Here is a 27,662-nt window from a genome sequence, read left to right on the forward strand (position 1 = left end):
GGAAACACATCTCCTTGGGTAGCACCCATCCCTATGCCAAGTCCTTATGGGCTGGGTGTGGTTACCAGGGGAGGGCATATCACCCAAGCAGAGCTAGAGAGTCAGTCCTAAGAGCTTTGTTTTGCTGGAATTATAGCATGGCAGCTTAAGCCTGAAGTTTCCACTAGTCACCAATGGGAAAGTTTGCCTAAAAGTGATACCCACAGGGAAAGAGCAGGGCCAAGAGATACATAGAAAAAAAAAAGTGCTGGTGATATGCCTGCAGCCACTGATCCAGCCACACCTCAAGGCCTGTGTCATTGCATTCCCTTTTTGACATAATTTAGGGTCCAGTTGCTATTTGCTATGAAACAGAAGAATCTTGACTACAACATGACCTTTGCAAATAGGTACATTTATCCACACTGTAGTGCTATGAAGACCTATTGCTATGCTATGGTGCAAATCATTTTTCTTAACATGGTTTGGAACTCACTTGTTTCCTTGTAGCAATTACCATGTCCGTACTAGGAATTCCCAGGGTCTACATAAGGCCAAGGTCTTATATCCAAGTAAATATTCAAGAAATAAAAATAGGTATATATAGGCCAGCCCAAGAGAAATAAATATATCCACCAAAAGATGGCAAGTCATGTAACTTTCACAGGAACTTTTTATCAAGGCACCCCAAAATTGAAAATTCAGATGTCATTCAAGAACAGAATAAGGAAATGAATTATGGCATGCTCACTGCATGAAATACGGTACAGAAATAAAAAAGACTAAACTTTTGCTACATGAAGTAGCATGGATGACCCACAGATTAAAGAGTTGAACACAAAAGAATATATGCTGTATAAATTTATCCCAGTTCAAGATCAGGTTGGTAACACATGCTGATTTTAGACAGAATACTAGATACAGACAAGAAAAGAGATAGGCAATGAGTAGGATTTTCCATGAGGGTATCCTTAAAGTGTTAGGTGATGATTTTATATTCTTGGGTGGGGATGCCTAGAAATATAGATATGTGTGTGTAAATGTTCGTCAACTTGCAAACCTAAGACTTATGTACATATTTACCAATAGATTACTCCTAAACAAAAAAATGAAGTCTGAAGGCTAGAGACTGTTATGCTTGGTATGGTAGCAGAAGTCAGAAAAATCACAAGCTTCGGGCTAGCCTAAGTTACAGTGTGAGTTTGAGGTCAGTCTAGCCAGCAAGACTTTATCTGAAAAGGTAAAAAGAAAGAAAAAGACCAGAAAAATAAAAACCAGAGGCCATACTCATAACAGCTGCTGGGGAGGGAAAAATAACCCAGCAAGTATTTGGGCTCACAGATACTTCTGATTTGCTTGCATCTAATTCAAAGAGAATCTGAACGAACGAAAACAAAATGTAGGTGAAGACGGGGCATTTTATCTGACTTAAATGGTTGATGTGACACTAAAATGAAAGTGGTTAGGAACACCAGCACTTGGTGTTAGGTAGAAAGGACCTTAGTTCCCATTGGCTGACTGTGTGGCTGGGCTGGGCACCACACCAACAGTAACATCTTAGCACCATTCCCAGGCAGCCTCAGGGAACAGAAGTTCAAAGTGATCACTGTGTGTGTTTATATATAATGAAACCCTGGGCAAGTTCTAGAAGAATTAGGATATGATTAAAGAAACAGATAGTCCCTTGTAACAGACAGGAGATGGAGTGATCCCACACAATTCCTAGGTAGTCATAGTGACAATAACAGAACTGTTTTAGTGTTTGGTAAAATGGGGTTTTATGTAATCTAGGTTAGCTTCTAGATAGTATGTAGCCAAGCCTAGCCTTGAACTAATGGCCCTCCTGTCTCCATCTCCTGAATGCTGGGATTATAAGCATGCACCACCTTGCCCAGCCTAGAACTAAATTTTGCTTTAAGCTGCTTATTAGCCCAGACCAGAGGGAAGTCAGTGTAGGTTCCAGGAGCAGGGTAGGGAGGTGAGCACAAAGCAGGTTATCTCGTCAAGACAGCCATGCTGCTGAGGATCAGTTTCTAAACAGGAGTTATGAGAACCCTTCCAGGGGGATCAGCTAACAGAGTGAAGCCATCAGCCAAGGTCACACAGGGACTGACAACCTCAGGAGTCTAAAGTTGAAGGGACACCAAGGTCCCCTCTAGGTCACTGATATGAGACTCTCAATAATGGTTTTATGCAGCCTTGATGAAGAATGGAATTATTCTAACCACAGGGAAATGTATGCAACCAGAGACCATTATATTAAGCAAAAGAAGTCAGACTCAAGGAAATATCACTTAAAGAGATAGCTCTGTGGTTAAGAGCATTTGCTGCTCTTCCAGAGGACCCAGGTTCAGTTTCCAGGACCCACATGGTAACTCATGACCACCTATAACTCCAGTTCCAGATCTGATGTTCTCTTCTGGCCTCTCTGGGTACCAGTTATGCACCTGGTGCACCTATATACATACAGACAAAAACACTTACATACATTTTGGTGGTACGTGTCTTTACCCCTAGCACTCAGGAGGCAGAGGCAGGCAGATCTCTGTGAGTTCTAGGCCAGCCTGGTCTATATAGTGAGTTCCAGGACTGCCAGGGCTTTGTAGAGAGACTCTTTCTCAAACAAACAAACAAATATTGAAAAAATAAAGGCACACCTTTAATCCCAACACTTAGGAGGCAGAGGAAGGAGGATCTCTGTGATGTTGAGGCCAGCTTGGTCTACATAGCAAGTTCCAATCCAGATAGGGCTACATAGTAAGACCCTTTCTCTATAGATAGATGATAAATGATGACAGATAGATGACTTTAGATAGATCGATCGATCACATTTTTCTCTCATTTGTGGATTTTGGAGTTTATGTGGATACACAAAATTACACACACACAGCATGGAAGTAGAATCAAGACTATCTGAGGAATGAAGGGTTTAGAAGAAAGAGAAGGGAGAGAAAGAAGGGAAAGGTGGTGAATATGTCTAAAGTACATGATATATTTTATAAAAACATCTTTCCAAACCCATCACTGAGAACAATAAATATGCGCCAATAAAAATCTTTGCTAAAGAGAAAACTAGAGAGGTGGTTCAGCAGTTAAGAGCACCATCTGCTCTTGTAGAGGACCTGTGTTCAATAACCCGCACCCACGTGGTGGCTCAGCCATCTGTAACTCCAACTCCAAGAGATCCAATGCCCTGCATGGCCATGGTGCGCAGGTATACATGCAGGTGAAACACCCAAACACATAAAAAAACACTTTATATGCCCTTCCTAAAGAGAAAGGAGGATTCATTAACTGGACATACTCAGCTCCATGGAAACTTGCCCCCCAGCCCTTACTTTTTTTTCTCACTGTGTCTGCAATTATAGGAATTGTGCTCAATAAAAGGTAGTCTACAGGTCTCATTGGGAACTGCTGGCGTCATAGCTTCCAGGAAGCAGGCTTCTGTAAATTAACTTACTTTGTTGACTGGCATATATTTTACATAGTCATGGGGTACATGATGCCTGGGGTTGTGTGTGTATTGGATAATGATCAACTCAGAGCAACAGCTTATCGTCGTCTTAAATGTTAATTGTTTCTTTATGATGAAAATGCGCAGAATCTTTCTCTTGAAATGTGTGATGCATTCTTATTAGTTACCTTTATCTGTGGTGCTAGGATGGCCTTTTCCGGGAACTGGGTGACAGGTAGATAGATATAAGTGGCTCTAATCGCTGATTCTGGCCTCACCTGAACATTCTAAGCTTACTGACTGCAGGCAGAGATGAATGACGGGGAGGACCTGTGACACAGAATCAAAGGAGCATGCACATATGTGTGAGGCAGGCGCAAATGCCTTCTTGATTTATTTTCTCTTAAGAACATAAAAACAAACAAGACTACATTGAATTCTGGAGACTAGAAGGAGCATTACAGTCAGACCTCTGCATCTGGGGGTGGGGGTGGGGTGGGAGTGGAGGAGGAGGCTGTATCCTCCCACTGAAGGAAAGTATGTGAAAAGAGAAATCACACTTATCCTGACTAAGCCTGCAGACACTCTTTCTCATCACTATTCTCCAAGAATATTGTAAGAGCATTTATATAGCGTTTACATTGGATTATCTGCTATAAATCACTCAGCGAGGGTTTAAATTATGCGGGGTATACCTAGCTTCTATGCAAATGCTGATAGTCTATATAAGGGATGTGAATATCTGCATATTTGGTGTCAGTTGGGTCCTAGAGCCAGTCCCTCACAGGTACCGAGGGATGACTGTGTGATATGCATTATTCATGTGTAGTATTTAAACATTTTAACACATTCTATGTATAACACAAATGATATGTGCTGCACATGTATAAAACACCATGACCTATGTTTCAGCTTAATGTAAGCTGGGCTTGAAATCCAACCTTGCTGTTAGTTCTAGCAGCTAAAATTAGGAAGCCACACTTTTAGGAATCTGTTGGTCTCAATGGCTGCATGTGTTCCACTTGGTTATCATGTTCTGTTGTGCTGATCCGTTCTCCTATTCATGGGTCACAGGGCTGTCCCCCAATTTTTACAACTCTACACAGTGATCTCTGCATGTCCCAGATGAGTCTCCTTAGGCTGTGCAAATGTCTCTAAGGAAGAGAGCTGATTCTGGCTTCCAGGGCCATTTGGATGGAGCATATTCCATCTCACTGTGGATGACTTAGCTTTTCCCCAAGTGGCTGTACTGATTTCCCACCACTGTGGGTTACTGGCCTATTCATTTGTACAGTGTCTTCCTATGACAACCAGGGTATCCCACAGCTGACCTCTCTTCCCTTCCTGTAGAGGATAGTCAGTTACTTTCCTATGCAGCTTGCATGAAGGAAACAGAAAGACAGGACTCAGAGCTGGAGAGATGAGCTCATGGTTAAGAGCTCACTGCTCTTGCAGAGGACCTGATTTGGTTCCCAGTCAGAAAGTTCACAACTGCGGGTAAATGCAGCTCTAGGGCATCCAGTGCCCTCTTCTGGTCTCTTCAGGTACCTGCACTCACATACACAGACATAGACAGAAGAATTGCAGCATGAGGTGCATTTAAGCCCTGGTTTCTCTGTCAGTACAACTGATGCATGTCATACTGTGGGGAGGAGGGCTGGGCACAGTGGATGCTCCCCAATATCTGTAGCCTCTCTCACCAGACACCAGAAAGACCTAATCCCCATGGTAACAGTCAAAAAGTGTCTCAAGCCCTGCCAGCTAGTGTCTGGGAACAAAATCACCATTCCTCCTAACCCACCAAGAGTTTGAGAACGGCCAACATAAGCGGATTAGCTGAGATAACCAGCTGGGCCTGGCAAACCTGTCATTCCAGCCACTCCTGAGGCTGAAGCAGAAGAATCCCAAATTGAAAATGTGTCTATCTGGTGCACACAGTGAGTTCCAAGCCAGCCAGGACTACATAATAAAACCCTGAGGTGACCTCATTTTTCTAACTTTCCAAGAGACAAAGCAGAATGTGGGAGGCTTTTTCTCTCTCTTTTTTTTCTTTTCTTTTTTTCCGAGACAGGATTTATCAGTATTGTTTTGGAGGCTGTCCTGGAACTCACTCTGTAGACCAGGCTGGTCCGAACTCATAGAGATTCACCTGCCTCTGCCTACTGAGTGCTGAGATTAAAGGCATGCACTATGGTCTTTTCATTAGAGATAAAGTGGGCATTTTAGATGGACAGGAGACCTAAATTAGCCAGTGAGATATGCAAATTTCCTGAGAGGTAGGGATGCTGTTATAGCACACAAGGACATGAGTGTGAGTAGCTTTTCCAGCAAGCACTCAAGGCATGAGTGTGAGCAGTCGAGTCTCATCTCTCTGGCCAGTATCTGCCTTGTTGTATAGCTCACTGTTACCCTGAACTCCAGATCCTCCTAGCGCTGAGATGCACCACTGCACCCAGTTCATGTATTCTGGACCAGGACTTTACCACTTGAGCCACAGTCTAGTTTTACTTCTTGAACCCTATAGTTTTGAAATCAGTTAGGATTGCTCAGACTGAAGCAAGGATAAAGACTTTTCTTCCAAAATTAAACATAAAAAACCTTCCATCTCTAGGTGCAGAGATTAATGCAAATTCAGGCCCTTATAAGAGAAGCTTCTTCTTGCAGTGGATGGTAGTTAATATAGAGACTAACGACTGGTCAAAATGCAATAGAGACCGTGGAGTGCTTAGCCCCAAGTGGAATATCTGTATCAGCCTTCTCCCCATCAGGGAACATGACAGGGTGAGGTGGGGGTGCAGAAAGACTGTAAGAGTCAGAGGTTGGGCAGCACTGGGGTTAAACTAGTGGACATGACATGGCCATTTTGCTCAGGAACTCACAGCAGCTGTAGTTGACAGCACAAAATAAGTTCAGTGAATATTTCAGCATTGTCTTAGGGTTTCAGGATTTCTGTTGCTGCAGTGAAACACCATGACCATGAAGTGAGTTTGGGGAGGAAGGAAAGGGCTTATTCACCCTACATTTTCACATCACTGTTCACTGAAGGAAGTCAGGACAAGAGCTCAAACAGGGCAGGAACCTGGATACAGAAGCTAATGCAGAGGCCATGGAGGGGTGCTGCCTACTGGCCTGTTTCCCTTAGCTTGCTCAACCTGTTTTCTTTTAGAACCCAGAACCATCAGACCAGGGATTGCACCACTCACAATGGGCTGGGTCTTCCCCCATTGATCACTAATTGAGAATATGCCTTACAGCTGGATCTCATGGAGACATTTCCTCAACTGAGGCTCCTTCCTCTCTGATGACTCTAGCTGACACACAAAACCAGCCAGTACAAGCATGGTTAGAGGAGAAGGTTAGGAGGCCTCACCCTTAGCTGAGGTGCTATTGGCAGTTGATGGCTATCACAGGAGGGAGAATCATCTTCTTCAAGGGTGTGAACCCTGGTATCATTGCCCAGTGGACCCTATACATTAAGACCAGCATAGTGATCACTACGGTTGAACATCAAAGTTAACACTACAGTGACCACCCCATCACCACAATGACTACCATAGTGATTACTATGGCTGAACATCAAAGTAGACACTACAACTGGCCTAAACAGTGAACACTACAACTGATCACGATATTGACCACAATAGTGACTTTATGGTCATTGTGGTAGTTTGAATGTAATTGACCCCATAATTGCCCATAGGGAGTGCCACTATTAAGAGGTTTGGCCTTGTTGAAGTAGATGTGGCCTTGTTGGAGGAAGTGTGTTCCTGGGATTGGACTTTGAGGTTTCAGATGCTCAAGATATGTCCCGTGAGGGACTTAGTTCACTTCCTGTTGTTTATGGATCAAAATGTAGAACTCTCAGCTCCTTCTCCAGCACCATGTCCTATCAAGATGATAATGGACTAAATCTCTGAATTAGATATTTTCCTTTGTAAGAGTTGTTATGGTCTGTGGGCCGTTGGTGGCTCATGCCTGTATCCCCAGCACTCGGGAGGCAGAGGCAGGCAGATCTGTGAGTTCAAGGCCAGCCTGGTCTACAGAGCAAGTGCCAGGATAGGCTCCAAAGATACACACAGAAAGACCCTGTCTCGAAAAACCAAAAAAAAAAAAAAAGAGTGGTTATGGTCATGGTGTCTCTTCACAGCAATAGAAACCCTAAGACAGCCTCTGATAAGTCAATCATACTCTAGTAGAAAACTACACATTCAAGAATATATGGGCAGCACAAATTGGACTTGATATGTGTTAAAAACAAAATTAACTAAAATAAAAAGAAGTTACAAAATGGGGTAGGTAGTAAAGGGAGGATGAATAGGATCAAAATATATTGCATTAAATTCTCAAAGAATTTAGGAAATTACATATATCAATGAATAAGTAAAATAAAGATTAGTTTTTAAAGGCCTTCTTAACAGATAAACCTGAGTGAAAAAAGGCAAGTGTTTTCTTGACTCATAGCCATTTCAAATGAAAACTATTAAAGTGTAGAGTCTTGGGGCAGAGTGGTGACAAAAAGGAGGGATTAACCCGCATCCTGATTGCTTCTCTCCATCAAACCCAAGCAGGTGACAGAAGCTTTCAAGCAAATCCAATCAGAGTGCAGGCACACCTACGGGGTTTCAGAAATGCCTCGAAGCAAAAGTGATAAGTTATCATTGAAACTGAATAGCGAATCCCACATTGCTGACTGGATGATCAGCCCCATACCCCACTCCTCCTGCAGCTAGTAAAGACAGCGGACAGACTGCTGACAGGATAGAGGTTGGCGCCTGCCTGTTCTACCTAGGCACAGAAAAGAGCATTTTAAAGGGCCCAGAGAGGGCTAAGGGATGGCTCAGTTGGTAAAGCATTTGCCTTGCAAGTACGAGGACCTGAGTTCCATCCTCAGGACCAACTTTAAAAAGCCATGTGTGGTGGTATAGTTGCTGGAGCCCAGAGCTAGGATTCCTGGGACTCACTAGTCAGTCAGAGAGTTACTGTCTCAAACAGTAAGGTGGATGATATCTGTACAAACACTTATGCAACACACACACACACACACACAGAGAGAGAGAGAGAGAGAGAGAGAGAGAGAGAGAGAGAGAGAGAGAGAGAGAGAGAGAGAAAGGATGCAAAGAGAAAAGTCCTTGCTGATTCAGAGGAATGTGCCTAACATCAACCTTTGGCTTTTGCCCTCATGTGCTCACACAACTGCGAACATAAGGAGTTGGAGATCTGAAGAGCACTTTGACATCAGACATGGAGATGCAGAGTTTGGAGTTTGCCCAGCTGGTTTTGGTCTTGCTTTGGTTCAGTATTTCCTCATTATGTTCCCTTTCCTCCATTTTGAAACAGTAATGCATATCATGTTCTAGTATATGTTGGAAGTATGTGATCTGCTTTTTTATTTTTATTTTACATGGGTTATAATTAGATTTTATGAGTCTCAGAAGAGACTTTGAACTTTGCATTTAAACAAGTTTGAGACTGTTACAGTCTATGGGGATGTTTGAAGTTGGACTAAATGTATTTTCCATTGATTGGTACAACTACAAGCCTATGGGGGCCAGGGAGTGGAATGTGGTAGTTTGAATAAAAATGGTTCCCATAGGCCCACAGGGAGAGGCACTATTAAGAAGTGTGGCTTTGTTGGAGGAAGTGTGTCCCAAGGGGGCGGGTTTTGAGGTCTCAAATGCTCAAGCCAAGTCTAATGTAACATTCACTTCCTGCTGTCTACCAATGTGGATGCAGAGCTCTCAGCTACCTCTTCAGCACTCTGCCTGCCTGCATGCCACCATGCTTCCTGCTGTGACTAAACCTCTGAACTGTAAGCCAGCCTCACGTGTTTTCCTTGATAAGAGTTGCCATGGTGGCCAGGTGACGATGGCACATGCCTATAATCCCAGCACACAGGTAGCAGAGGCAAATCTCTGTGTGTTGGAGGCCAGACTAATCTATAGGGTTACAGGACAGGCTCCAACATTACACAGAGAAACTCTGTCTCAAAAACCAAAAACCAACTAACCAAACAAACAAACAAAAAAAAAGAGTTGTCATGGTCATGGTGTCTCTTCACAACAATAAAACCCTAACTAAGACACCATATAAGCAAACACACTGGCTTTTGCACTCATGTGCCCAAACACACCTGTGACCATATAAGCATGCACACATACGTACCACACACAGAGACATACACAAACATTTCCTCTGCTTCTAATTAACAGCTACATAGCATCTCTACCAAGGACTCTTCAGTAGCTTCTCAACTATTTCACAATGTCCTTTCCAATGAAGACCAAATGAACCAGCAAGCTTGGAGACTTTCTGAAACCAGTGGGTGTCCAGCTTACATTGAAGACATTTCTGACTTATGAACAGGTTATGTACCAAGAAACCCTACAGTAAGTTGGAGATGCTGTGAAACAAATGAATGAATGTCCACAGTGTCTCTCACTCATCAGTACAGCAAACACTGTGCATGCTGGCTGCTTCCCTGGTGGCCACAGGGCCCAGGGGAGATTATGATACTATCTCCAGGCTTGGAAAATGTCAACATTCAGCTCTTGACTTCTAAACTCTGAAATCCTTCCCCTGAATGCATGTAGCTCTTACATCCTCATCAAGTCAAAACACAGTAATATGGAATTCCTGAAAAGAATCTGTGTCTTCCAAGACTGATTGATTAGAACTGTAGTGATTGGAATGTCTCAGGTCCAGAGGCCTTATCTTGGGCTAGTTCTAGCCTCTTGGATAAGTCATCCCTTGGCCACTTCTATGTAAGAACTAATATCCTGTGGCTAATAGACAAAACCCTTTTGGAATCTATTAATTTACTAGACCCCTAGCTTCCGCCAACTTAAAAGCCAAGACTGTTATCAAATAGCATCTGGGGCCTATAGACAAGCTTCCCGTACCTTGCTGTAAATGCCTCTCTAATGTATCCACTGTGTATTTTAAACTTGCCTTGATTCATTACTTTCTTTGTTCTTCAAAACTATAAAACTTCATGAAAATGCTTCCACATTGGAATATGGAATTCCCAGTTTAGAGGCAACCTAAATCTGTGTTCCCAGGTCACGGTCACTCAGATTTGGTTCTAGAATAATCTTATTCCCCTTTTGAAGTAAGAGCTATGGGTTGCTTGATTGTTTTGTGTAGACAGTAAATTGGAGCATGGGTACTGCCCACATTTTATTCTTACTTTAGCATACAGTGACTTTGGTTTTTAATATGTAGTTGCTGTTTGGCATCATGTCCCCCTAAAGGCCCGTGTGTTCAAGCCTTGGTTCCCAGCTAGGGCTGCTGTGGGCAGTTGGTGGAGCCTTAAGAGTTGGGGCCCAATAGGAGGTCTTGGGTCACTGTGAGGGAGGGTCGCCTTAAAGAAGATATCAGCCTCCAGCTCCTTATTCTTCTCTTTGGCTTTCTTGCCTTGATAGTGGCCACAAGCCCAAAGGAATAGACCCAGTGGCCAGACTGGAGTTTCCAAAACTGTGAGCCAAAAAAAACTTTTGCTCTTTGAAAGCTGATTGGCTCAGGTATTTGTTACAGTAACAGGAAGCTGACTGGCACAGTATTTTTATCATTAGCATAGAGTATCACCCAAAAAGCCCTTGCTGCTGCCCTGTACAGCAACCTCCTTCCACCCTTCTCTGTTCATATAGCTTTGTCTTTACCAAAATGTTGTATAAATGGAATCCCATAATATGCAGCCACTCAGCCTAATCTAAGTAGAAGTTAAAATATGGGCAGCTAGAGAGAGGGCTTTGTGGTTAAGAACACTTGTTACTCTTCCAGAGTATTTAAGTTCTGTTCCCACCACCTACATCAGACTGGTTTACAAGTGCCTACAACCCCAGCTCCAGGGAGTCTGGCTCCCTCTTCTGGTCTCTTGGGGAACTCACAAGACAGGCACATACCTATTCATAGACATGCGCATATATAAATAAGCAATAAAATAAATATTTAAAAAAATATATGACTTTGTTTTCTTTGATGTGCATGTGCATGTAAACTATGCAGCTAAATCTGGTCCCAGGCTGTCTTCCCACACAGCGAACTGTAACCTGCCTGGACAGCGTATTCTTGTAACATGTAGCCACTTCTTGGCTAATCATAGAAGCTGAGTTTTCAGCTACTCACAAGCTACAAACTGCTCAGATATAGCCAGTACAGCAAAATGTGAACTTGATCTGGGGTTATTCCTGAGTGTCTTTTTCCTTATTTTTGTTAAGAGTATCTGCCCACTGGTTGGTGGTGGTTCCTGGGCCTTTGCTCATTCATTGCGCTGCACGGTTCCAGTATCTTTCCTTCCTTGAACTCTGAGAAACCAAATGTGTCTGAAGCTTTACTCTGAGCCGGATGGAGCTACAATGTACTTACCTCTCGTGCCCAAGGCATGTTCCAGCCACAGCACCAAAAACTCAACTAAAATAAAGGTTTTCTTTTAATATCATGCCTACAATGCACAGTCTGTTAGGTCTCAAGCCAGGGACAAATAGCTAACTGAAGTGCCTGTTAGCATACCAAAGTGGGCTCTAGAACTTGGAATGAGGCCAAATATGGTGGGTGGCAGAAGCCAGCAGAAACAAAAGATCAGTACGTACTGTAGCAGCTGCTGAGTCCCTTGGATGGGAGCTCATGTGTGCCACTCCTGAGGCTTTGGCACCAGATGAATGAAAAAAAGAAATAAAAAGGAGGGCATGACTGTTCCCTGCTATGGTGGAGGAGAACATTTATTGTAGATATGAGGGAGAGCATAGCCAGAGGCACCTGGAAGGGTTCAGGGTGAACATGACCCCGAGGAAGTGGGGAGGGGAAAGCAGGAAGGCCAAGAGACCAGGAGACCAAGAGAGGAGCGAACCCTCAACCAAGGGGGGAGGAGGCCAGGAGACCAAAAGGGCTGAAAAGGACCATGTAGTCAAGATGGCTGGATTAGATAGGGAATAGCATCTGGAAGAAGGGAAAGCCCCACCCAGTCCCTGGGTTGGAGAAGTTTGGGGTGGGGGTGTAGGGAAAAGGGTCCAGCCAAAGAAACACACTTTGGCCCTGGAATCAGAGCCAGTGAAAGAAATACACTCTGGCCCTAAAACTAGAGCCAAAAGGCTAAAAAGGACCAGTGAAAGAAACACACTTTAGCCTTGAAACCAGAGCCAAATCTGACCCTAATCCTGTGCAGAAAACTAACCAATCCCTGAGCAGGAGACTGAAATCTGACCAATCCCCACCCTAGAAGCCCTATATAAACCCTCTGTCTGTTCAGCTGGTGGCTGTTTGTGCTACTGGGCTGTCCTCTGCCACTCTGGCAGAGGGCAGCCACTCCTGGATTCTTCCTTCCCAATAAACCTCTTGTATGAGCTTTGGGTGAAGATCTTATTTTGTGGCAGAGCAGAGACAACCCTGGGCAGAGCAAGGCGAGCAGGGCTGAAACACTTTTGCCAGGGAAACCTTCCCTTGGCAGAGCAGAGTTGTTACACACTGCTCTCAGCTCTCCCTGGAGCAGAGCTGAACTGTAGCAACTAGCAAAACTACTACACTGGGAAAATATCCCCAGCTGGGAAACTCTCTCCTGCCGGAACAGAGCCAATCACTGGGGAAGCCTTTCCCTGAAGCAGGGCTGTAAGCTGCTAAGCTTACTGTGACTTGTGGTATTCCTTGGCTCCCAAGCTCCAGGATACCCTTCCATCTGAGCTGTGTAACACTCAGGATCCTGTGGCTCCCGAGTGCCATAATCCATCCATGTCCATCCATGTCCATCCCATCTGATCCGTCGAAATGCTCATGGGGGCATGGTATGTCAGCCAGAAAGACCCTGTTTTAGGGACTAAGGGATGCTGAGAGAACTTGTGTTCAGAGTCTGCTTTGATATGTTAATAGGTTAGCCATTTGTTCCGGGTTTGAGACCTAACATTGTCAACTACATTTTTACACAAATTATGCATGTAGACGTCAATGGCTGAGGGCAGACCTCAGTTGCAGAACCCAGCATGTGCAAGGCCCTGGGTTCCATAACCATTCCAGACACACAAGGATTCCTATTAAAATAAATCTATTAAGTGATATGAAAAAGTAAAGAACATGTATGGAAAAAAACTAGGACCACACATGAAGAGGAGAAATGCAAATGACTGAAGTTGGAAAGCAAGGTTTATATGCTATATACAATATTTGTCACAAGCCACTTGAAGGGAGAGTTTAAGTTTGGGTCCAGGGAAAGTCGTGGTATTAGGCGAGTGAGGCACTGGTCACATTGCACACATACTCAAGAAGCAAAAGTGGTGAATGCTGGTGCTGAACTCTGTCTCTTCTTCTTACACAGTCCAGGAGCCCCTGGAATGGAGCCACCCCCATGTGTCATGTGTCTTCCCATCTCAATGAACCGAACCCAGAACCTCTTCACAAGTGTAAGTATATGTTTGTTCCCTAGGAGAGTCTAGATTCTGTCGAGGTGACAAGCCAGTGACCATCACAGTCACTCCTCATTTCCACCCAACTCTCACTGTGCTTTTCTGGGACCTGTGGGCATGCATTTGCCTAGTGCGTGTGTGCAGTGTGTGTGCATCCTTGGTTCCACTCCCCAGTACTACCAAAGAGGGGGAAAGTGCCAACACAAAGGGTAGTGACGGCCATACTTCTGAGGGTGGCAGCCCAGGTACCTGGCCATCTGTCACTCAGACTTAATGCATGTCAATGGAGGTTTCCATTCTTGTTCCACATTTCCTCACTTGGCTTGTGGATGTCTGGGTCCTTTGATGGGTATACGCATGTATGTGTGATGGGTACTTTGACTGCTGGGCCTCAGCGCCATCACAAGGGCTCTGGACGCCTTCAGTTTAGAACCAGGAAATGTCCATAAAGTAAACAGCCTCCGAACAGCAACCGCAAACAAGACCTTCTCTTGCATGTAAACACTTCCTGGTAATTAAATATTTGCAGATACAAGATTGGAGAGGCTTTCCAGAGAATGTTTCTATTTCTGCCTCTGAGTTAGACTTACACGTTGCCAGTGTCCAGCCCCCGCCCCCAGAAACAACCACACTATGGTTTCAGTGCTGCATCGTCCAACGGGAGACTAGGAGTGGGAGAGGTGAAGCACTAGAGGCTGGAGAGACGACCCGGTGACAGCAGCTGGCACCAAGCCCGGCAACTGAAGTTCCAGCTCCAGACTCACATGGTAGAAGGGAGAGCTGACTCCTTGAAGTCATCCTCTGCCCCTGCGCATGCGCTGCGGCACATGCGCGTGCACAGAGTAAATAAATACTTAAATATTCTCTAGCAAAAATGGCTATGCCTTGCTTTTTTAAAGATGGTTTCATTCTGAAAGGAATTTACTGAGTTTTTAAGACATGTATTTAATTCTTGTAAGGTTTTTATATTGTATGAATGTGAAGTTTGTCAAACAAGTAAGCAAGACTCAGAAGCTGGAAAACAAAAAGTCAGTTGCAATCACACGAAGGGCATCCCATTGGACAAGGCAAAAGCACGCCAAGAAGACCTAATGACTAGGGCATGATGGTACACACCTGTAACCCCAGGACTCTGGAGGGTAGAGCAGGGGAATGCACAATTCAAGGCTAGCCTCAAGAGAACAAAGAGAACTCACAGATGCACCAGCAAAGTAGTCGATCCTATCAAAGTTGGGAACAAGTGACACTTGGGTCTAACTGGAAGCCATGAAGAGGGCGGGGAAAGGGAAGTCAGTTCACCTGGGTCACAGCATCAGCCTCCTTCTGGGGCTCCAGTGTTGTAAACGGGGATGGGCCCTGCTTCCCATAGATGAGCATGGCCACAACCTTGTGGCCGCGTTGGTCAGTCTTCGGTCTGTGCCATCTGCCAGTGTCTTCTTGTTGTTGTGCTAGCTAGGGAACCTCAAGCATGCTCTCGCACACTCAGCCCCTCCCCCGTCTTTGAATGAACCTCATTGACTCCTACTTGTGATTCTAGAATCAAGCACCATCTAATTTGTAAAATCAGAACACCTATTCTGATGAGCTGGCTTGCTAGCCAGGAAAAGACTGAGGGAAGCAGCGTCAGAATGAAAAGTGACTGGTCACAAAGTTACTCTCCTGGCAGAAGTGGAAAGAGAGAGGGGACGTGCAGGGAGTACCCAAGGGACTGTCATTTCCTGAACAATAGAGATGGTGGGAGAATCTTTTTAAACAGTTTTTAATTTTTTTAATGATTCCTTTTTTTTTTCATGTGCATTGGTGTCTTGCCTGCATATATGTCTGTGTGAGAGTGTTGGATCCCCTGGAACTGGAGTTACAGACATTTATGAACTGCCATGTGGGTGCTGGGGACTGAACCAGTGACCTCTGGAAGGGCAGCCAGTGCTCTAAACCTCTGAACCATCTCTCCAGCCCCAGAATCTTTCAATCTAAAGTTTGGTCTTCAGGGCTGGGGCTGTGGTTCCTCTGTAGAGCATCCACTTAGCATGCTCATGGCCCTGGGTTTGCTCCCCGGCACTACAAAATTTTAAATAATAGTAATAAAATAATATGTGGCCTCTTGAACAAGGCTCCTGACGGAGTCTCCATGGTGAGAGACTCTAATTTTACTCTAATGAGGTGACTCATGGGAGCCTGGGCAGCAGCTTAGAGCTCGCAGCCCCACCCTTGTCTTCCTGGATGAAGACACAAGCTACAGATGGAAGGATCACAAGATCATACTTATGTATTGAAGGCTCCACAGCACTCCCTTAACTCAGGACTTCTAGGAACTATGGCTTCAATACACTAGACACTTCTTTGGTGGCATTCCTGTCAACAGGAAGAAAAGTGCCTGTCCTCAACACCGCCTCACCCTATATCACCTTTCATCTGTCAGTATCCTTTCATAACCACAACAATAAACCTTTAAATAAGAGTAAGCAGTTCCCAGAGTTGTTTAAGTAAATGATTAAACCCATGAAGGAGTGAGTGGTGGGAGCTGGCTGGTCAGAGAAGTTTAGTACCAAACACCCGGGACGTGGTTCAGTCAGTAAACTGCTTACTGTGTAACCATAAGGACCTGGGTTTGGATCCTCAGCACCCACGGAAAATACATATGACAGTGAGTCCACCCATGACCCTCACAAGCATGTGCACACGTTACACACCACACACACACACACACACACACACACACACACACACACACACACGGGGGGGGGGGGGTAGCCAGAGAGAGAGCACAAAATATGTTTTCCAATGTTAAATAAAACTTAAATGAGACCATGCATCAGGCCCTATAGGCCAAACCATCATGGAGTTTCTCACACCAAAATTTTATATCATTAAGTCAAAACTAAATTTTTTATCTGATCTTCCAAGAAATCAGAAGAAAGAAGTGATATCCAAGTCCCCAAAGAAGCCACTTTCTACCAACAGGACAGAAAAGCCCCTCTGCTCCAACCCTTGTAGGGAAAGTAACTTTGGAATGACCAGTCAGTCAGTTGCTTTTGTCTCTCTTCTGTCTCTCCCAGCCCTTTTCTGGTTATCAAGCTACCCTGCATTCTGCTCATCAGAACTGGGTGGTGACTGCTTCTAGAATCACAAACACAAGTCAATGAAGACCATTCATAGATAGGGAGAGTGGCTGAATGGTCCAGAGTTGGCCTGCACTACACAGCTAATAAAGGAAAAAAAAAAAAGAGATAAAAACACCAAGAAGACACTGGCAACGTAGGGCATTGTGTATTTTAGGCAGACATGGTATAGACCTGTGGAGCTGAAATGCAGGAAGCTGAGGTAGGAGGACCAGGAGTTCAAGGCTAGGCTATACAGCAAGACCCTATCTTAAAAGTGAATGGGGGCTGGATAAGGTGGTGCAGTGCATAAAGTCTCCAGCCACCAAGCAGATGACCTGACTTCACTCCCCGGGACTCACATGACAGAAGGAGAGAACCAACTCCCAAAGTTGTTCTCTGACCTCCACATTTGTGTTACAGCTATACACATAGATAAATACATGTGATCTAAAAATGTATATATATGTATATGTATGTATATACATATATATTTTTTTCAGATAAACTCATTGTAATTTTTTTGTTTGTTTTTTGAGACAGGGTTTCTCTGTGTAGCTTTGGAGCCTGTCCTGGCACTTGCTCTGTGGACCAGGCTGACTTCGAACTCACAGAGATCTGCCTGCCTCTGCCTCCCAAGTGCTGGTATTAAAGGTGTGCACCACCAATGCTCGGCTATAATTTTGTTTTTTAACAGAAGTCTGGATTAGTCACTGGCTTCTGAATGGGGTGTCCTGTGGGACTAAGCCCTTAACCTGGGGATGTTGCATTAACTTGAGGTAGAAAACACTGAAATTAAATTAAACTGTGGGCTGGGATAGGCAAATTCATCAATACTGAAAAGCCTTGTACCGTCAAGCCTAGGAGTCTGTCTCTGTTGAGATATAGTAGGAGTTTTAACTTCCCAGAGGGAAGTTTTCTTTGGGCCTTTCCCCTCTGTGCCCCCAATCCAGGGCCTTGGGAGCTCCCAGGCATCAATAAAGGTGTCAGGCTGCTGCTAAAACATTGTGAGAAGCTAGGCCTGGCATTGGGCCTAAATCCTTAAAGCCTTACACAAACTCTGACCCTCCCTAGGGAGAACTTCTTTCTCCTTTCTGTCACAGGGTAGACTGTAGTCTCCTACAGGTGCCCTGAATAGACACCTCGACAGGTCCCCTGGCACTCAGTGCTTCCTTCTTTGGAGTCTCAGCCAGTTCTATCACTGTCTACAAGGAACACTGCTTTACAGGAATTCCCCTGTGGCTACTTTTGGAGTGGCACCAACCACAGCTTTGGCAGGAGGAAGCACAGGAGAAAACTGTTGCCCCAACACTCAAGAAACATAAAACATTTAACAGCCACAGTCCATGAAGGTAACATCTAGAAGCCTACGAGTGAAATTAGGGAACTTAGAATGAAAGTGTTAAGGTGTCCATGTGCTCAATTTATGAGGTGGGGTGTTTGAACTGTAAATATCAGGTAATTGTCAGTGGCACTCAGCTAGGAGAATGTCTGTCAAAGCCAGACAGACTTGCATGACAGCAAGTGTGACCGTGTGTGCAAGATTTTACATATATACAAATATATGTGTATGTGTGTATGTATACATATATTCAGGTATGTATGCACATAAACACACACACACACACAGAGGAGATTAAAAACTAGGCATGCCAGCATGTGTGTAACACCAATGTGGGGAGGCAAAGCAGGTGGGTCTTGCCAGCAGCTTCACCTATGTGAGTGTCACCTCAGTGAAAGACCCTGTCTCAAATAACAGAGGGGCTCCCCTCCACCATTTCAAATAGTGCAAAGGGGACGAAAAAAATTAAACACTTTCTTCTTGTGTCTTCTACACCAAACCTTGCACATGGGAGATGACCACCTTATCTGTCTCGTTGGCTGCTGTGGAAACATTACATGCTTTGATGCTATTCTTCATGAACTCTGTTCTGAGGGCTCAGGAGTCCAGCTCCCCTATGTTGTCTCCTCTCCCATCATTCTCCCATTATGTCTCCTTCCAGTTTTGTTCATTATTTTTTTCCTTTTGTAGCTATGGATCAGGGTATCTCAAGGTTCACACTATTGAGATATTCAATCAGAAAATTCTTTGTTGAGTTCTGCTGTGTGTATTGTGAGATGTTGTGTGTTGGATCTACCTGCATTTCACAGATGCATACTCACTCTCTCTCTCTCTCTCTCTCTCTCTCTCTCTCTCTCTCTCTCTCTCTCTCTCTCTCTCTCTGTTTTTGTTTTTTTGTTTGTTTTTCCGAGACAGTATCTTTCTAGGTAGCCCTGGCTATTCCGAAACTCTCAATGTAGGTCAGGCTGGCCTTGAACTCATAGAGGTCTGCCTGTCTCTGCCTCCCAAGCACTGGAATGAAAAGTGTGCACCACCATACCAATAGTTCCTTTTCATGTTGCTGTGACAAAAGCAATTTAAGGAAGGGAGAGTTGATTTTGACTCAGTTTGAGGATATGATTCATCATGGTAGGGAAATCTTGGCAGCAAAAGCCTGAGACAGCTGACTACTTTACATGCAGAGAGCAGAAATGATGGAGACTTGTGCTCAGTTCCATTCCCTTTACTCACTGTGGGGCCCAGCCCATGGGATAGTCTCTCCCAGAGTTAGGGTGGGTTTGCCTACCTCTGCTAACCTAATCTAGAAACCTCTCCTCAGACCTGCCCAATGGTTTGTCTCCCAAGTGGTTCTAGATCCCACTAGGCTGACAGTGAGCTCAACTGTCACTCACTCACTCACACACACACACACACACACACACACACACATGCATTTGGAGCTGAGAAAGGCCATCTGGAGTTATAGATGGCTGTGAGCTGCCAATGCCAAGTGGGTGCTAAGAACTAAACTCTGGTCTTCTGCAAGAGCAGTGAGAGTTCTTAACCACTGAATGATCTCTCTAGCCCAATACCCACCTTTCCCCATGGGCTTGGGGGCTGAACTCAAGTCCTCATGCTAACAAAGGAAGTACTTTCCTAACTGAGCCATCTTCACAGCCCTGAAATGATTTTGGACAGATAAGTACCTTGTACAACATTTGAGACTGAAGAATGTGGTTTCTAAAATCCAAATGAAAACATGCAGATTGTCTCAGTTAATTTTCTCATCTCTGGGACAGAATACTTGACAGAATCAGCCTCATAAAGAAAGGCTGTATCCCGGCTCATGGTTTCAGGGGTTTTGAGTCCATCTTGATAAGGAGGCATGGCTTCTGGAACAGTCTGAGTAGTAGGAGTTTTGCTGTACAACCTGTTCACACCTTAGGGATTCAAGAAGCAGAAGCAACAAGACCAGAAGGTGGATGGGGTTATCACCCTCCTGGCCCAGCCCAGGGACCCATCACCACCAGCAGACCCCACCACCAACGTCACCAGCTGGAGTCGTGTGTTCAAATGCACAAACCTCTTGGGGATTTTTTTTCTGATTCAATCACTCCAGATTCCATGAGCAAAACATTAACTATTCAACAAAGGAAGTGTCATCTGCCTTCCACTTCAATAGCTCAGCTCCATGCAGACTGCAGACAAGACCCTGTAATCTATATGTCCCCTCCCCACTGAAAAGACAGTTCTTGAGGCAAATCTATCTCTGGGAGGCAGCCACCTCCTTCCCTCATTTATCTGGGAGGCAGCTCCCTCCTCTCCTCATTTAAAGGCCATCCCTCTGATCATTCTGTTTATAACTCAAGATTCTACCAAGGAAGAATTTCCATCTCCTTTATGGAAAAATTACTTTTCTATTTTTTTTGCATTTAATGTAGATGTTAATGACAATCATTACAGGCTTCCAAGTCTTGTAAATTACAAAATGACATTGTTTTCTTTTTTTTTTCAAATGATATTCAGACTCAAAAACCACAGGAAATAGAATTTTTTCAGTCTAGCATTCATAACAACATGGAAATCCTATACTCCTTTGTTTCAGTTTCTTTGCAGAAATGGCCCTTCCTGGTGATTAGCAGCTGGCTTGATCTCTGAGGACGTTGAACTTAAGGATTACAAATGACCTCAGCAATAACAGACTTATCACTTCATTCTGGGAAATTGCGGCAGAAATATCCAACAGGTGATTCACTGGACTTGAATGGCATTTACACTGTCAACTTGATCCCGCCTGAGGATTCTCCTGATAGCCCATCTGCCATCATGAGTATGTGTGTACACAGGGAGGGGGCACAGGAGGACACTGGGTTTTCTGCGCTTTCACTTCCCACTTTATTCCTTTGAGACAGGGTCTTTTACTGAACCCAGTGCTGGGCAGCGATCCCCGTCTTTGCCCATGACAGTGCTCAGTTAAAGGAGCCCATAACCATGTCTGGCTTTTACACAAGTGCTGATCTTTACACTTGCACAGTGCTCTTATCCATGGAACCGTCTCCCTAGGCACCTCTTTCTTTTCTCTCTCCCTCTCCCTTCCTTCTGTTTCCCTCTCTGGTTTCGGAAACAAATTCCTGCTTTGTGGCATCAAAATCCTCCTGCTTCAGTACCCCAAGCACTGGGATCACAGGTGTGTGCTTCCATGCTAGGCTCAAACCCTCTGACTTCCATTCCCATTGAGCAGTTCTCCTCTCTCCAGTTCAGACAGACTCTTGCTCAGTTAGAGTAACACCAGCACCAACAAATAAAGATGGGAAAGCGTACTGAGGGCTTGCCTGTGTGTCTACACTGGACCAAGCTCTCCAATCCCAGCAACCAAAACTTCAAGCCTTCTGGGGAGGTCTGGCTGTCCCATCTTACGATGATGATATTGAGGCCAAACAAATTGTGTAATTTGCTCAAGGTTGCACAGACAAACAGAAACAGGGTGGGATGTGACCCTCAGAGCCTCTCTGCCCGAAGACCTTGAACTTTGGTCACCACTATCAACTGCATCATCAATATTAGCAGAGGAAGAAGAGCAAGAGAGTAAGGGTGAGGAGGTAACAGATGTCAAGGAGACACTCCTGAGTGTCTATAGCACACCATAAATTCTTATCAGCTCTGATATTTTCCTATAGAGGTGTGAGCTCATAGCATCTTACCCATTGAGCAGATGGGGAAATCAAGGCCAGAAAGGAACAGTAATTTACCAAAACACAGTTAGGGCCAGGAAAGCCTAGATTCTAACTAGGTAGGAGGTAACGGGAGCACATATGGTCCTAACCAGAGAGCTCTGGACTTCCACCTTCCCATGGGCAATCTTTTGGCTAACTTGTTCACTGTACATGTTTTCTGCATCACCCAGGAATAAGCCACAGGGCAGCCCTGTGTGCTTCTGCTCCCCTGACACATCCCTAAGCATCCTCTTTACTTCTGTGGCCTCCTTCTCTGTCCCTAGCTCAGCTTCTGTCTGCCCTGCAGAAATATCCCAATAATTTCCCTCTGCACTCTGTGATTAGAGCTGGGGTGATCCTATTATGTGGCTCAGGCCTTTCTAGCCAGGGAGACTTGTTGCCAGGAAGAAAGCTCAGCTGCAGGGATGCTAACTCAGCCAGCACTGCCTCTTGGAAGGAGATTGCAAAGGCAGGCAGACACTTCCTTTTTCTAAAATAACCAGCTAGGGCTCACCCCCTTCAGTCCTGGTACCAGGAGTCGGTGCACTCGGATTACCTGCCTAGCTGTCTCCTTCACTCAGTTGGGTAGGCTGCCACCCAGCTGGTGGCAGAGGCAGGGTGAACTGTTGATCCAATTTGTGAAAGTTTTACAAATGCCCCTTATTAGCACCTGTCCCTCCCCTGCCAATGAAGAACCAAGCCTCACCTGCTGCAGCACAGATCTGCTTCATATCCCAGCGTCTGGGCTGAGTGCCCGGGCTTGCCAAGGTGCTTGGTCGCTGAGGATCTAAATCCCCTTTCTTCCTGAGCCTGAGCTCCTCCCCTGATGTCCTCTTGGCATCAAGACAATAAAGAGAGCAAAGTCCTTTCACCTCTGTGTTTTATTTCTTAGACGCCATAAGGAAGTGAGTCGGGTTTCTCCCCTGCAGAGTGTCATGGAGATACGGGAAGAAACTGAACCATGGGTCCCTTGGAGCATGCTGGTAGAACACGGTCTCCTTCAGCCCTGGGACGCTGTGTTCTGCAGCCAACTCCCCTGAGGCAGTGCCTTGCAGGCACTGCAGACAAGGCTGACATCTCAAGGCAGGGGGCTCAGAATTCAAATCCTCCCTCTTATTCTTCACCCTCTCCCAGCCTCGGTTTTACCCTCCTCATCTGAGAAATGGAAGCAAGAGCTCCACCTCCTCAGTGTTGGCAACGCCGGAGACAAATTGGACTTTTATACAGCCCGGGCCATTTCTAGCCACTCAACCTTCCAGAGAGAAACCCCAGTGATTCAGACACTCAGCCTTCACCCAGTGCTGCCTCTAAGAGGGAAACATTCAAAAGGAAGGAAAGAGGTGGGCCAGTGGCACAAGTCTGAACTCCTAGCACTACAGAGGCTGAGGCAGGAGGATGTCAAGTTCGCAGTCAGCCCAGAAAACACAGTGAGGCAGACATTGTCTCATAAACAGGGAGGGAGGGAAGGAATGGGGCTTATACTTCCTGTTCCTAGACCCAAATTAAAATGCAAAGCAGGGCTAGGAATGTGGCACTAGCTGGCATGCACCAAACCTGGACTCTATGGCAGTGCCACATAAACCCCTGTGACCCCAGCACTCAGGAGGTAGAGGCAAGAGCATCTGAAGTTCAAGGCCATCCTCAGTTACGTAGTGAGTTTAAGGCCAGACTGTGATACAAGAATCCCTGTCTCAGAAACAAACGTAGTGCAATTGATGAAATTTAAAAATAAATTTATGGGGCTGGAGGGGTTGCTCAGTGGTTAAGAGCTTGCTGTTATTGCAGAAGCTAGTATTGGATTCCCACACCTACTTCAGGTCACTGCCCTTAACTCAGCTCTTGGGGATCCAACACCCTCCAGGGGCCCTGCACTAATGTGTGCAAGCTTCCACATACACACACATAATTAAAATAAAAAACGAAATATTGGGGGCACGCCCCTTAATCCCAGCACTCCATGACTTCAAGTCCAGCCTTGTTTACATAGCAAATTTAGCCAGGGCTACTGATACCCTGCCACAATGAAATAAAATAAAATCTCAAAAATAAGTAAGGTAAAATTTAAAATTTTAAATGCAAAATGGTGATTCTCTAAGGGAGAGATGGGATTTTTCTTCTTCATAAATTGAGGAAAGTCTTTAAAATGAGAGGAAGTGTAAGATGGCCCTCAAGAAGATGGCTTGGTTTGTTTCAAGAACTGTCCTCTTGGGGCAGGGATAGGTCCCCAGCTGTCCAGAGCCCAAGGGACTGGTGGTTCTTTGTACGGAGAGAGTGGGGAGGAAGCATGAGGTAAATGGTCCTTTTGCGGTTGTGAGGCAGGGTTTCTTGACTTCTGCAGTATTAGCATTTGGGCATCTCGTGCATTGTGGGGTGCTTAGAAGCATCCCAGCCCTCTCCCCTTTTCACCCTAGAGACACCCCAAGCCAAACACCCACAAGCCTCGGCCAGTTTCTCCCTTCTGTAGTCTGGGACTCTGCCCTAGACACTGTTGTGATGTTTTTTGTGTTGTCTGCAGGTGCCCTGAACCTGGCAGCAGTGATCGCTCTGGGCGACTAGAGACCGGAGGCGGGGACGAGGGGGGGCATTTCACTGTTGGCTTAGACACCTTTGGGGTTTTTGACGCTATGGCTGTGTAACTTTCTCCAGAAAGGAAACAGATCTTGAAGATACCATATTCTCTTACGAGCTGTGGTTTGGATAGTACTACCCCGTTTCTGTTGTCACAGAAAGCCAGCGCTGCTGTTGGTGTGCAGAGCATGTACAGCCCCTAGCTCCTAGATTTCCCACCACACACACACCGGGATGTCTCGTACCCCACCTACGTGGCTCCCAGCTCCCGCGTCACAACCGCCATCCATGGCCACTGTGCAGGCGCCTCACCTCCACACAGCGCCGCTCTCACATTCGTCACTCATGGTGTGTTCCAGTTGGCGATGAGGACCCGGGGCTGCACGCAGGCTGTGCGTGGTCCTGCTATCCAGAGTGCTGCCGCAGTATCCTTGGCATCCAGCGGGTCCCTGCGGGTGGCGTTTCTGGACAAGGGCTGGTCCCAGTGTGCAAGCACTGTCTCCTTTGAAAACTCCACCCTCCACCTGGCAGCTGCTGCACACCTTGGAGTCCCCAGGGGCTGCTGAAGGCTAGCTCCAAAATGCTGCGGGATCCTAAAGAAATGCAAAGTGAGTCATTCGATCGCCAGGCAACATTGAATCCCAACCTCGGTGAGAGAACACCTGGCTACTGCTCTAGCTGCCTAAAAGAAGGTGTGGGTGGGAGTGAGGACCCTGCAGCACACCAGGTGACCCAGGGGAAGACAGTATGGAGAGTCCTCCAGTACTGAAATAGTAATGGCGCGTCATCCGGCAACCTACTTCTGGGATATCCCACATTCTTCAGAGGGACCTCCAAATATATGAGCATCTCTGTTCTTCCCGGCACCATTTTAACAGAAGCAAACTCAAATGTCCACCCATGATGAACGAAGAAAAAGGGCTGGGGTGGTGACCCAGCCTGTCATCCCAGCAGGATGATGTCCTGTCCATATCCGGGACAGTGAAACCCTGCCTTAGAATAGGGAGGACAGAGTCAGCTAGACTGGTGCCTCAGGCTTATAATCTCAGCAGCTGGGAGACTAAGGCAGGAGGTTTGCTGAAAGTTCAAAGCAGCCAGGGTTAGAGTGAGGGTTTCATAAAACAAAACAGAGAGGTGTGTGTGTGTGCGCGTGCGTGAGTGAGTGCGTGCATGTGTGTGTGTGTGTGTGTGTCTCTGTGTGTGTGTGTTTAATTGTAGTTATTTGTTGGGGGGCAAATGGAGGTCAGAGAACAACATGTAGCAGTCGTTTTCTTTTTCCATCATGTAGGTCCAGCTGGAGTTCAGGATGTCAAGTTTGGCAGAGCCTTACCTGCAGAGCTGTCTCCTTATCTGCTTTTTGAGACAGCATCTCAAGTAGCAGGACAGCCTGGAACTCACTATATAGCTGAAGAGGACCCTGAACTCCGACGTGCTGGGATGATGGGCATGCGTCATAGCCAGCTTGTCTTTAGCAAGGGATTCTTAGTGGAGACTGGCACAGCAGCTCGAAAATGCTTTGTTGAATTCACACAGGAAACAACTACAGACAGAAGAGGGAAAAAGAATGGGAGGCACTGGGGTGGGGGCACCAGATAATAACCTTCTGGAGTCAAGCTACCCAGTGCTGTGGCTCTCCCCCATTAGCTGAGTGAAGAAGGATGAGGATGTTATGTTGTATGTCATTTATTTTTCATTACTGTTTAAGAATTGCGCAGTGAGGGGCTGGGGGGTGTGACTTAAGGGTACAGTGCTTGCTCGGCATGCACGGTGCTCCCGGGTCTGCCTCAGCACCACATAGAGTGTCCTAGATGTCATTCTGACTACTGCAAGGAGATATATGGGACTTCAGGGATGTCAGGGTCCTGGGCCTTCTCCCTAAGGAAGTGGTATCTGTTTGTTCGGTGATCTCAGTGGATACTAACACCTGGTTCTGCAAGCAAGAAGGTCATGATGAGTTGGTAAGACGTAATTCTTCAACATGCCATCCTGGGACTGTAAGATGGCTTGGAGGGTAAAGGCATTTGCCACCAAGCCTGCTGACCCGAGTTCCACCCATATGGTGTAAAAGGAGACCTACCTACCTCCTACCACAAGTTGTCCTCTGATACACACACACACACACACACACACACACACACACTGTAACAAAAAGTTTTAAATGTGAGCATGTTGTGCTCATTGAATCATTTTGTAAATGCCCTCACGGCCAGGCATGGTAGTACATGGCTTTAATTCTAGCACCGAGGGGGCAGGGAGTGAAGGCAGGCAGATCTTTGTGAGTTTGAAAACAGCCTAGTCTACAAAAAGATTTCCAGGCCAGTTGGGACCATGTAGTGAGACCATGTCTCAAAAAAACAAAACAATTATAATAATAGATGTCCTCCAGTTTCTGTCCAAATATCTTCATAAAGAACATAAAGCCAAACACTATTGGAAAGGTACTGACTCTGAGTCACAAAAGGGATTTGACTGGGGTTTTTTTTTGGGGGGGGGGAGAAGCTGTGACAGTTGCATAGCAGCCAGAGATCAGACTCCACAGAGACCCAACAGAACCCTGGCCACCTTGGGAAACACTCATTATAGCCAAGATACAGTTTTAGTCTGCCCTCTCCTGGGAGGATGGTGTTTACACTCTGTAGAGTTGCTTCAAACTTTGTGAAGTTCCCTAGGTGGCCTAAAGGGCATCCATGCCTGCTCTCTGGCACCTTCTTGTGGCCACCCGCATCTGGTGTGAGGCAGAAAAGGAAAGGAGTTAACCTAGACTAAGAAAGGAGCTAGCCCAGTCCAAGAATGTGGCTCACTGGCCAAAGAAGCTCAGACAAGGAGCCTACCTGGCACTTGACATCATGCCCTCCCTCATGTGATAACTCCATGGGGTGGCTTCACAAGTACAGAAACTGAATTGTGTGTCGGGGCACACAGGTACAGTCCAAGCTACCATCGAGGCTGAAGCAGGAGGATGGATTGATTGCTTGAGCCCTGGGCTTCCAGACAGGCCCAGAAAACATAGTCATATCTTGTCTTCGGTTTAAAGACATTCAAATCTAGACACAAAGAGATAGATTCAGACAGGGACAAATGAAACTTGCCTAACATTGCTGACCCATCAGTAAACTACAGAGCTAGTGCTGTAGTCTGGGG

General features: G+C 45.7%; 1 protein-coding gene and 1 long non-coding RNA gene across 5 annotated transcripts in view; one reads left to right on the plus strand and one right to left on the minus strand.

The window, feature by feature from the left end:
* The window catches only part of Tmc5 (transmembrane channel like 5), a 78,364-nt gene extending 53,399 nt beyond the window's left edge, over positions 1-24,965 (minus strand). The window contains exon 1 of one of the 3 annotated variants that reach the window (XM_040755718.1): positions 24,834-24,965. The gene's annotated coding sequence lies outside the window, so the exon portion shown is untranslated. Of the gene's footprint in view, positions 1-22,659; positions 22,799-24,833 lie in introns of those variants that run through there. The other 2 variants (XM_021230425.2, XM_040755725.1) reach the window with 2 other exon arrangements.
* Positions 24,966-25,010: 45 nt separating this feature from the next.
* LOC121143583 lies at positions 25,011-26,191 on the plus strand. 2 transcript variants are annotated; one of them, XR_005880830.1, is made up of 2 exons: positions 25,011-25,129; positions 25,810-26,191. It is a non-coding gene; the product is annotated as an uncharacterized LOC121143583 (long non-coding RNA). The 2 variants fall into 2 exon arrangements; XR_005880824.1 differs by having other exon boundaries at positions 25,039-25,171.
* The last annotated feature ends 1,471 nt before the right edge of the window (positions 26,192-27,662 follow it).

This window comes from Mesocricetus auratus, unplaced genomic scaffold (assembly GCF_017639785.1).
Source record: "Mesocricetus auratus isolate SY011 unplaced genomic scaffold, BCM_Maur_2.0 Super-Scaffold_4256, whole genome shotgun sequence".
Taxonomy (NCBI): Eukaryota; Metazoa; Chordata; class Mammalia; order Rodentia; family Cricetidae; genus Mesocricetus; species Mesocricetus auratus.